The sequence below is a fragment of the Sciurus carolinensis genome, chromosome 9, assembly GCF_902686445.1.
Source record: "Sciurus carolinensis chromosome 9, mSciCar1.2, whole genome shotgun sequence".
Taxonomy (NCBI): Eukaryota; Metazoa; Chordata; class Mammalia; order Rodentia; family Sciuridae; genus Sciurus; species Sciurus carolinensis.
The window spans coordinates 113,509,895-113,520,675 of record NC_062221.1 but is presented as its reverse complement, the minus strand read 5'-3'; the positions used below and the strand labels follow the sequence as shown (position 1 = coordinate 113,520,675).

Sequence of the window (10,781 nt, the reverse complement as noted above, 5' to 3'; positions counted from 1 at the left end):
ATTACTAATTACATCTGCAACAACTCTATTTCCAAATAAGATCACATTCTGCGGCACTGAGGGTGAGGACTTCAACATAACTTTTTTGGGAGGGATGCAGTTCAACTCATAACAGCATCAAATATTATGCAAAGTATAATGGGCACAGAGAGAAGGTCAGTGGCTTTTGAGAGAGCTGAGATCAATATAAAAGTCAAGTTCACAGCAGTTGATTAGTGAGTGTGAAATGGAGAAGTAGGAATTTCAGCTGTGAGAGGCAGAGGGAAGTATCAGAGGGAGGCAAAAGAGGAGAAGGTAAGAACCTCTGGGAATCAACAGGTGGCCGTCAGAACATGAGGAAAAATTTTTGAGCCAGCAAGGATGTCAGTCTAATAAAGTATGGACTAAATGCTCTGATTCACTCAAACATCATATTTATATAGCTATTAAAATCCTACTATCAGGATGTATTTCCCATTCATATTAATTCCTAAGCTATTCTTATCAGTATTGAAATACTAATACTGATATAGATGTATTGGAATCTACATATAAAAATATATACACATATATACATATATATGTAAATATATAAATTTTTTTTCGTACTATGAACTGTTTCCCAAGATTCCTAATATTATCTGGTTACTAAGGGAAGCAAGTTTGTCATAAGATAGAGGTCTGAATTGACATAGGCATTTACGGTTTATAATCTGATTTATTTGTTTTTCCTTCAGAGTCTAGAAACTAATTTTATTTTTCTACGATTAAGTTAAAAGCTGTTTTATTAAAATTAGGGACTTGGAATATAGCTCAGTGGTAGATTGCCTACTTAGCATGCACAAGGGTTCAATCATCAGCACTAAAAAAAGAAAAAAAAAAATGTATCCTACCCCAAAATTTATCAGAGCAATGAAGATCTTTGAAAGGAAGGTTTAAGATTTTTCTCTGCCAAGCACACCTCTATATTTAAATAGTTAAGAATATGTGATATTTATATATGTGTGTATATATATTTATATATATATATACTCTAAAACATAAATGGAATGTGAATTATTATATGTTAATGAATATTTTGATTAAACCGATATTAAAATTGTGCATCATCTTTAGGGTTGTTTGATTCAGAACAGCATTTGGTTTCAGTGATAACCTGAATCATGAAAATTACCTACATATATGATCTTAGTTTCTTCTCACAACCTCTCTGTTAAAGATGTATGTAGACTTCTAAGGGGCCACAGTACTGGTTTGGTAATCTGGGTGTGGGGGCATTTTTATTTTGAAGTCAGTGAGATCCTGTCTGAAGGCCATGGTGTTTGTTCTTGCACAGGGAAGCCATGCATAGCCGAGAAGAGGACATCCCTGACTAGGTTCAATGTTGCCCCCCTCAGGAGCACCTCTGCAATGAAAAGTTTCAATTATCACTGAACAACCCTCAAGAGCAGGATGGGGTCAAACCAGAGACAGTGAACTTGTATTTTTAAATACAGATAAACAAAAGCAATACAAAAATCATCATTTTCTCTCTACATCGGAGGCCCAAACAAATCTTCCCTGATTCAGTGTGCAGATTCTGGCTCCACCCCGTGCACATCCCAACATGCTTTCCACACATCTGTGAGGCAGCACCATCTCTCACAGTGTGTGTTGGACACAGGGACTTTTCCAACTGCCTCTTGACTCTTAGGTGACCTTGCTTTCTTTTCCAACTTTTATCTGGGCCGGTTCCAGAAGTCATCCACTAGTGGGCTTCTGTTGGTGGGAAAAGACCTGGACTTAAGAAGGGGAATTATTAGAGTTGAACTTTGAATGGACCCTGGACTTTGAAATCTTCTGGATGACATAGTTGCTTACCCTCTTGTTATCAGTCTGAAAACCTCATTCAGTGACCTATTTCCAGTCCCCTGACTGTCTCATGACCAGGTTGAAGGTATTAGGCAAAGCTCAGTCCAGAAAGATTGTCATAAAGTTGTAGACTAGTGTCTGTCTAAGGAAAAGCTTAGCGTGTCCTGGCAACTTTTATGCTCACACCACTAATTATGAGAGGTCAAGGGTTTGTAATGTTCTTAAAAGTAGTTCATCAACATAGCTTTGTGTGGTAGAAATCTCAACCCTGGTTTTGCAGGGAGGGTGTCACAAGGCTGGACCACCCTGTTTCTCAAAGTCAAAGACAGTCGGATGAGGAAGAGGTTGGTCAGGTAAAAGAGATCTTGGACAAAGGCAAAGTCACATTGCTGTCAGTCTCCTCTACCCTTTTCTCAGGTGCCCAAACATTCCACTCAGCAGGTACCGGAGTAAGATGAAGAAGAGTGCTCTGTGTTGCTAGTTTGGCATACCTGCCATCAACACAGGGTGCATGTCTCCATGAGAACCCTTTTTTTCATTCGTCACAGTTTCTTTTGAAAATGCAACAGACTCAATATAAGCCACACCAATTTCTACTATTGTTTTGTCTTGCTAATGGACTTCAAGTATTTACCCAAATTTGGTAGATGTTAAGATTTCTATGTTAGACATGAGAAAGATGATATAGTAAAATAGATATAATAGATCATGTAATAAAATACTTGTTTTATGTAAAGAGAGAAATATTCTATCATTTTAATTTACATACTTGTTTAACTTGGATCAGGCTGCCCTAAGGAGTTCTATTTTCTAAAAAAAATTAACTCTATATATTGACTTCATCACAGATTCAAGTTATAGCATGAACCAAATACAACCTCAAGACTTTTAATAAGTATGGATCTGCTAATTTTCTAGAATAAGACAAAGGAGAGATATAAATAATCTTTGGACAAAATCCTGATATATTATTTAAATTTAAAGATCTTCCTGAGTTTGAGATAATTGAAGCAAATTTTTTTTTTACTTAGATTAAGATAGAAATAACAAAATATATCTACTAGTGATATAATTTTAAATGCAACTTTAATATAAAATATGCATCTTAAAAAGTGGGTTTTTTTAGGATCAAAGACAGGCAAGTTATAGAATTGCCTTAAGGAATTTATTTTTGAATATGCATTTAGTTAATGGGAAGTGGAAGAAATCATAACCAATGATAGAAGGATAAATTATGTCTTAAATAAATTTTTTACTGTTTTTAGGGAGCAAATGGGGCAGAAATTGGAGTGGCCAGCAGGGGGCTTCTTTTAGATTTCTTCTCTTCACCCTTAAGCTGTGACCAAAACTGAAAATATACTTACCCTTTAGTTTTATAAACAAGGAGTGAAGGGGAAAGCCAGGGCTGTTAGATTTGCATTGCTTCTGCTAGCTAAACAAAACGTATTTTCCTTCTCTTCAGTTATTTCTCTCTTTCTCGTCTCTTCCCACCGCTATTCTTTCTCTGTTGTTCTGATTGGCACCGCAGCCTCTTCCCCCATCCCCAATCAAAATTCTATCTTTGAAAACTTCCCAGGGAGTAATTGAGTAAAGGGATCCCCACCAGAAAACTAACAATTAATTAAGAAAAAAGGAATGTGTTCCAGTTTGATTAAATAAATGGTAGTTACACAAACCTGGTTTTATTCCCAACCTCCATCTGGGAGGGACTTTCTGAGATAATGGACCTGCATAATGACATGAAAAATAGCAAATGGCCTTGTAATAATGACATTTTAAGAGTGTGGTGATATTTTTCCAGGAATTGAGGAGTGTTTGAAAGGTCTCCTGAACTAGTGAGCAGATTCTGATCAGTTTCAGAATCTAGTTGCAAGTTACCTTCTTGTCCTTTCTTATATACATAAACTTTTACCTCCTTTGTCTTTATTTCTGGTTCCATTTTATAAATGGAGGCTCAGTAAACTTCATGGTTGGACAAAACAATTTACCAAATGGCGAGTAGAAGGTAAAATGTTGACTTTTTTATTATGCAAGTGAAATTGAAACTGACCTCATGTAATTTTTCACGTAAGAACTAAATTCTGATAGAGAAAGCAAACAATATATCTATAATGACTGTTGAAGTTCCCAATAATTCAAAAAAGTCAGGAATTCCAAGTTTTAATATGCAAGACACAAAATTATGTTAGGATTTCACTTTAACTTAGAGAAAATGAAACTGCAATTGCTAGAATAATTGAGTCAAGTTTCCTGAACCAAGACACAGGGCCTTGGGACAGAGGTTCCTGAAACCACAGAATAAGCCTGAAGCTTCAGCACATTGTGCCAATTTACATGCAGATTGGGTATAAAAGAAATTAGCAAATTATCTGGCAAATAATTTTTGCTACAGTAAATAGGACCGTGTTATGAAGTAGGATACAAAAGTTAAATGATGTATGTTATGGTATAAGTGTTTATATTCCTCTCCAAATTCATATGTTGAAATCCTTACCCTCAAGTGAATGATGTTAGAAAGTGGAACTTTTGGGAGGTAGTTAGGTCTTGAGATTAGTTCCCATTTATAAGAGGTTAGAGAGAAACCCCACCCCTTCTACCACCTTGTGAGGACACAACAGAAAGTTACCATCCATGAACCAGAGCATAGCCTCTCATCAGACACCAACTGTCAGCATCTTGATGTTGAATTTCATAGCCTCCAACACTGTGAGAAAGAAACTCTTATTGTTTATGGGCTATCCCACATAGGATACTTTGTTAGAGCAGCCCAAACAGACTAAAGTGATTCATTTAAGACAAGCCTTGAAGAAATTTTGACTATGCAAAGGGCAGCTATAACTCAACTCCCCTAAATAGATTAGTTAAATAAATGCTAAGACAGCCAAACTCTCAGATTTCTTGTCTTGTTGGAGTGGTTGACTGATGTAATCCTTGGCCAGTTATTTAACTTTGCCAGCATTAGTAAAATTAGTTATAACTTTTAACTGAATTGAGAAATTACTAGAACATTCGAATTATAGAATTAAACAATTTGATTGTATAGAGGTACAAATACATTAATATTAGTGTGTTCATTAAAAAACTGTGGCTCTATCTAAGAGGAGAAGAAGAAAGAAAAGTTTAAAAGCAGAGATATCATGACTTATTGCAAAAACAAAACTGTGATTTATATATGCTTGCATAGCTTTGTTCGTTACAATACCTTAGTTCTCAGGGTTATTTTTCAAATAGGAAACAAATGCATGTTATTATCAGATAATTTAACCAGTGAGCAAGAATATGACTTATAGCCCTGGATTTTTAAGATTGTCTATGGGCATAATCTGAGGCTGAAATTTAATGGGTTCCCTCTCTGGTCCTGAAAGAAGAGGTCTATCAGGGAAGAATTTTTTTTATCTAGTTGTGGTTTATAAGAGAGTTTCTGGGAATGATATCACTGTGCAACTTACTTGATCCAAATTATTGCTGACTATGGGTATAGCTACCCTCAAGGAAAAGATGCCCTTTGATATTATAATGGACCTCTGATGAGCATTAATGGAAATGTGCAAAATAAAGCCCTCAATATTCTTTTTAAAACTACTATATCACCCTTTTTTTCCATTTTCTTTTCTTCTGCTCTTATTTGAATGAGAGTGAGAAGTGAAATTAATATACGTAGTCATGTATTCCTTGAACATGGTTATTCTTTGAAATTTCCTTGCCTGGTTATTATATTGTTTTAAAATTTTTTGATAGGATAATATTGAGGAAAATGAAAGATCAGTCAATTGTATGGCACTAATTAAATATATCTAATCTTTAGAGGGTATAGGCTATTCATAGCCAATTTCACAGATCCTTCTTAGCAAAGAAAAGGTAGTTGATTTTTAGGCCCCTTTATTCCCTCTTCATCCTTAGTATATTGTCCAGTATTTTGTGCTGGTGGCCTCTTAAAACAAAAAATAACAACACTACACTCAACCAATTGCATATTAAAAGGGACCTTAAAGATGATGATAAAGTGATTGTATTAATGTATCTAAAGGCCTATGCCTCTGCATTCCATACCCTTTCATTAGTGACCTCGCTATGCTCATGCTAGCCTGTTCCACTTGCTCTGATCAGTGGCACCGAAGCAGAATTCATACAGGCAGAAGTCTGAGTGCATTTCTGCTTCCTTTTGTAGACCCTGTCACTACTATGGGCATGGCCCTGGCTAGCTTGCAGGAGAAATGGAAGAGGAGTCCAGTGAAGGATAGTTCAGTTTTTCTAGTGATTCCATAAAGGATCAGTTAATTATAGCTAATTACCTGGTGATAACAGGTGTATACATGAACTCACCTGAGGTCAGGTAGACATGGCCCAGAATATCAGAACTGCTTAGTTAAACCATCTATTGAAAGAAAATAATAAGTGGTTGTTGTTTTCAGTCATTAAATTTGAAGTGGTTTGTTGTACAGCAATAGTTGATTGGTACAGAGTTCCCATACAACAGATAAAAAAAACTGAGGCTGGGGATTTAAATTTTCCCCGACTTTATAAAGTCACCCTTTCCTAATTTCAGAGTTGCAAACTCTTTTTTTTTTTTTAATTTTGTAAAAGTGCAAAGACCTAATTGTCAACAAACTTCTCAATCTTTATTAGCTAATTTCAGATGATAACGTGATAAACAATGCTTCATAGAATTATTTTGATTAGTGTTACATTTAAGGTTAAAGTTTTTGCCTAAATTAATATGTGTTACTTTGTAGAAGTTGTCATTCAAGGGAAGTTATTCTCTTCTGCAATGGAGAAACTTCATTTGGAGTGTTGAATTTTAGCTGCTTTTGAGGTTTAAAGGTGTTAGTACTGTGAACATGTGACAAGTACCTCTAGAGGGTAGGCTGGTTGCCTGCTGATTTCAAGTTGCAATTCAAATTGTTGTCTTTAACCTATAACAACTACAATGTGTCAATTCATGACCTCTCAAAAACCACTGGAAATAAAATCTAAACTTTTGAAACTAAAGTAAAGGTTACCCTGGAATATACATAGGGACAGCAATCATATGGGTTAGGAGAGCTCCTTTCAATTATGACTCAAACTTTTGGATGTAAAATATGGAGCTTTTTCCTCTATAATATTTTTCTCACAGTATTGAATTTGAACTGAGAAGTGTATAGATTTGGAACGGTTTTCTGTTCCAGTGGTTTGCTGATTAATATGACTTCCTTTTATTAAGCAGAAATCTCATTATCTTTAAAAAGCCTTAATATCTTGATATAGTAGATTATTAAGGATGTAACATTTTTCAGCATTTTTTTTTTTGTCTCATAGATAGGCAATAATTAACAATCCCCAAATGCATTTTTCCCCTTCTGATACAGATTTGCCTTTAGAAACCATTTTTGTTTAAAAAAATATACAGCACTGGAATTGACATATTCTGGTTTTCATTTATTTATTGATTATATATTTTTATGCCAGTTTTGTCATGTCAACAGATGACTAAAATAACTCTATCTGTGATCTGAAGTAAGTTCATTTCTCTATACTTCATCTACCAGTTTAGTTTATTCTTAAGTGACAAGGTTTTAGGAACTTAAAGGTGTAAAATATTTTTTAAAAGAAGTTTGGATGGAAGAGATATGCCTAGAAGTTTAAAGATGGGTGTAATTCTATTACCAAAATTAAAAAGTGTGTATGTGGAGATTATGTAATTATTGCATTGTTTATAGACATAGTTATTAAATTTTATGAGAAAGCAATTCAGGTAATTTGGTGTAAATCTAATAAAATCTTCCCAAGTCTTTATCTCAAATCACCTTTTTCCTCCTTCTTTTATTTCTTTCCCTTCAAATTTTGGTATTATTCAGGAAAAAGGGACCAAAGAGAGTTTTTAATAATGATGCAATAAGTTTTTTTTTAGGTCTAACTCACTTTATTTAATAGTTCATCCCTGTAAACTAAGGTGTAAATAAGATTGTGTATAAATGGAAAAATTTATAGAGATATTTTGGGTGAATATTAATGTTTAGATTCAAGAGCAACTATTTTTAAAAATCTGTCTCTCTCTCTCTCTCTCTACCTGCACTGGGGATCAAACCCGGGGCCTTCTACATGCTAGGAAAGTGTTCTACCACTGAGCTACACCCACATCCCCAAATGTGTGTTCTTGGAAGTTTAAAAAAAACCGAGTCTGTATTTTATTATTGCTCATACCATCTTATTCTAAAATTTCCATTAGCCTTTTTCTTACCATTCCTAAACCTATTAAGCAAACATGCCAGAGCAATATAAAAAAGAGAAACACTCAACCCCTAGTGTATTTGTTATCAATTGTTATGTAATGCAGTGCCCCAAATTTAGAGGCTTAGAATAGCCTAAATTTAGTATCTTACAATTTCTGTGGACTGGAAAGTTGGAAGAAACAACTACATCTGTTGCTCAGGATATTCCCCAGGATGCAATCACAGTGTCTTCTGGAGGCTGTGGTCTAATCTCAAGGCTCAACTGAGGAAGGATACCCTTCCATTTTCACTCATGCAGTTGTTAGTAGGATTCAATTCACTGCAGGTTCTTGATGAGGGTGCCCCAGTCCTTGCTGATTGCTGACCAGAGGCCAGCCTCAGTTCCTTGTCATATGGCCCCTTCAACATGGTAGCTTGCTGTACCCAACCCCACAAGGAGTAGATCATCTGCAAACTGGAGAAAAGTCAGTCTTTTAAATCCTAATAACTCAGGGGACATCCCATCACTTTTACTATTAGTCAATTAGAGGCAAGTCAGGAAGTCCAGGACGTACTCAAAGGTATGGGAACACACAACCTGAAATTATACAAGAGGCAGAGGTCACTGTGGTCCATCTTAGAAGTCCACCTACCATAGCTGTTAGTATTGCCTTAATTTTCTTCCTTTTAAATGATAATTTTTAAAATAATTTTTCTTATATGCCACATTTAAATATGTACAGAGTAATATCACATCCAAATGAGAATATTTTAAGACACATGCGCACACACACACACACACACACACAATCAGAAAAAATTTGCATTAAGTGGTTAAATAGTCCTTTCTTTTAGTAATTCTCATGGGATTAATGCCTAATCATGAATTGGGGAACTGTTTTCAGGTTTTACCTACCTGTGAATTGTTCTATAAAGAGAAAAAGTGGGTTATCTCTTCATGCTCTGCTCTAGTATGGGGCAGGTACTCTACAGAGCACAATAAAACTGGGAAATAGAGATGTTAAGGGCTAGCAAGGTTTGTACTTGCAAATGCTTTTCCACACAGTATCAGAAAAACAGGTTCCTTATTTTTTTGTGAATAGCTTTGCAATAACTAGATCTGAAGAAAATTAATGGATATTTTTTACATATACATGTGAAGAATTTCAGACATTGAGAATTCTCTGTAATTAGCAATACAAGGACTGGATTATTCTAGCACAGACTGGCACAGAATGACATATGGATCTATGGAAGAGAAGAAACTAGACCAGGTCAGGTGAAAAACATTTTTTTTACCTTTCCTAAAAAAACTAGGTAGACATTACCAGAGTTCACTAATATCCAGTTCTTTTTACCTTCCATGATTACAGGAGGTACATTTTCCACCTCCCTTGCAGTTAGACAGGACCATGTGACTTTCTGACCAGTGGACAATGAACACAAGTGACATGTGTCACATTCTAGATCAAAGTATAGAAAAATGAGTCTGAGATCTCCATGTGCTCTCTTCTTCCTGCTCTGGTGACCTGTTTTTTTCAGGTCTCAATCAACCTGAGTCCTTGATTGACTGTAAAAGGAAAAGTCTTTGCCATTAACCGTTGATGGACAAGTGGCAGAATTTTTTTCATGTTAAGGCCCCTAATCTTAAAGTCCTATTGATATGGTCATAATTGCCACAAACTGACTTAAAACCAAGCAAATGTATTATCTTAAAGTTCTTTAGATCAGAAGATCTAGTGCAGTCCAGGCTGCATTCCTGCTGGCTGGATCTGTTTCCTTCCTTGTGCATCTTCTAGAGGACACCTGCATTTCTTGGCTTGGGGCTTTTCCTTCATCTTTAAGTTAGCAACTTCAAATTGATCTTCCCCTCTTGTTTCTCTGCTTCCATTTTCATATCTCCTTCTCTTACTCCAACCCTCTTCCTTCCATCTTGTAAGGACCCCACTGATTTCAATGGACCTGGCTTGATAATCCAGCATAATTTTTCCATTCCAATATCCTTAATTTACTCTGCAAAGTCCCTTTTGCCAAATAAGATAGCATATTCACAGATCCTTGGGATTACGACACCAACATTAAAAACCATGATTTAGTCTATCACTTTTTTGGATTTAGATGCTTAAACATACTTTTAGTGTATGGTGAGTCATACAGAAACCATTGGAAGTTAATATCAGAACCTCACTATGCATTAACTATCTGGGTATGAGAAGCTTAAATAACTATTCATTAAGTCCAGACAGCATCAGCTGCCCCCCACTTCCCCCACCCCCTTGGGTCCAAGTAAGCTTTCAAATGACAAACCTGCATATGAAAGATTTGTACAAAGTGCTTACAATAATCATCTATCACTATCATGCTTCTAGATTTTAGCATTGTCAGGTAAGGTAAACACCAGATGAACCTGACACATAATTTATTCTTATTTGGATGTGTTGATAGTGCATACTACTTATTGTATAACTACAAATGAAGGAATTACAAGAAAGGATATTAGGATATTATGCTTCAATTAAGATATAAGTTATCTGAAATAAGTAGAAATAGTTTTCTCAAGTCTACTTAGTGTAAATGATTGTTTCATTAACAAACAGTTGTTGTTAAGAGATAGGTTGTTTCTTATCTGGACAGACTTTTTATATTTAATAGTACAGTTCAGTCATCCTAAATGAAAAAAACCTAAGATCTGAAACTTTTGTGCACTGGCATGGTGACCTAAGTACAAAATTCCAGACCTGATCTCTCATGACAGGTTAT

General features: G+C 35.4%; 1 long non-coding RNA gene across 1 annotated transcript in view; it reads left to right on the top strand.

The window, feature by feature from the left end:
• The first annotated feature begins 202 nt into the window (after positions 1 to 202).
• LOC124992422 (uncharacterized) overlaps positions 203 to 10,781 on the top strand; it is a 71,345-nt gene continuing 60,766 nt past the window's right edge. Inside the window, exon 1 of the long non-coding RNA XR_007110123.1 lies at positions 203 to 294. This is a non-coding gene — a long non-coding RNA (uncharacterized LOC124992422). The remainder of the gene's footprint in view (positions 295 to 10,781) is intronic.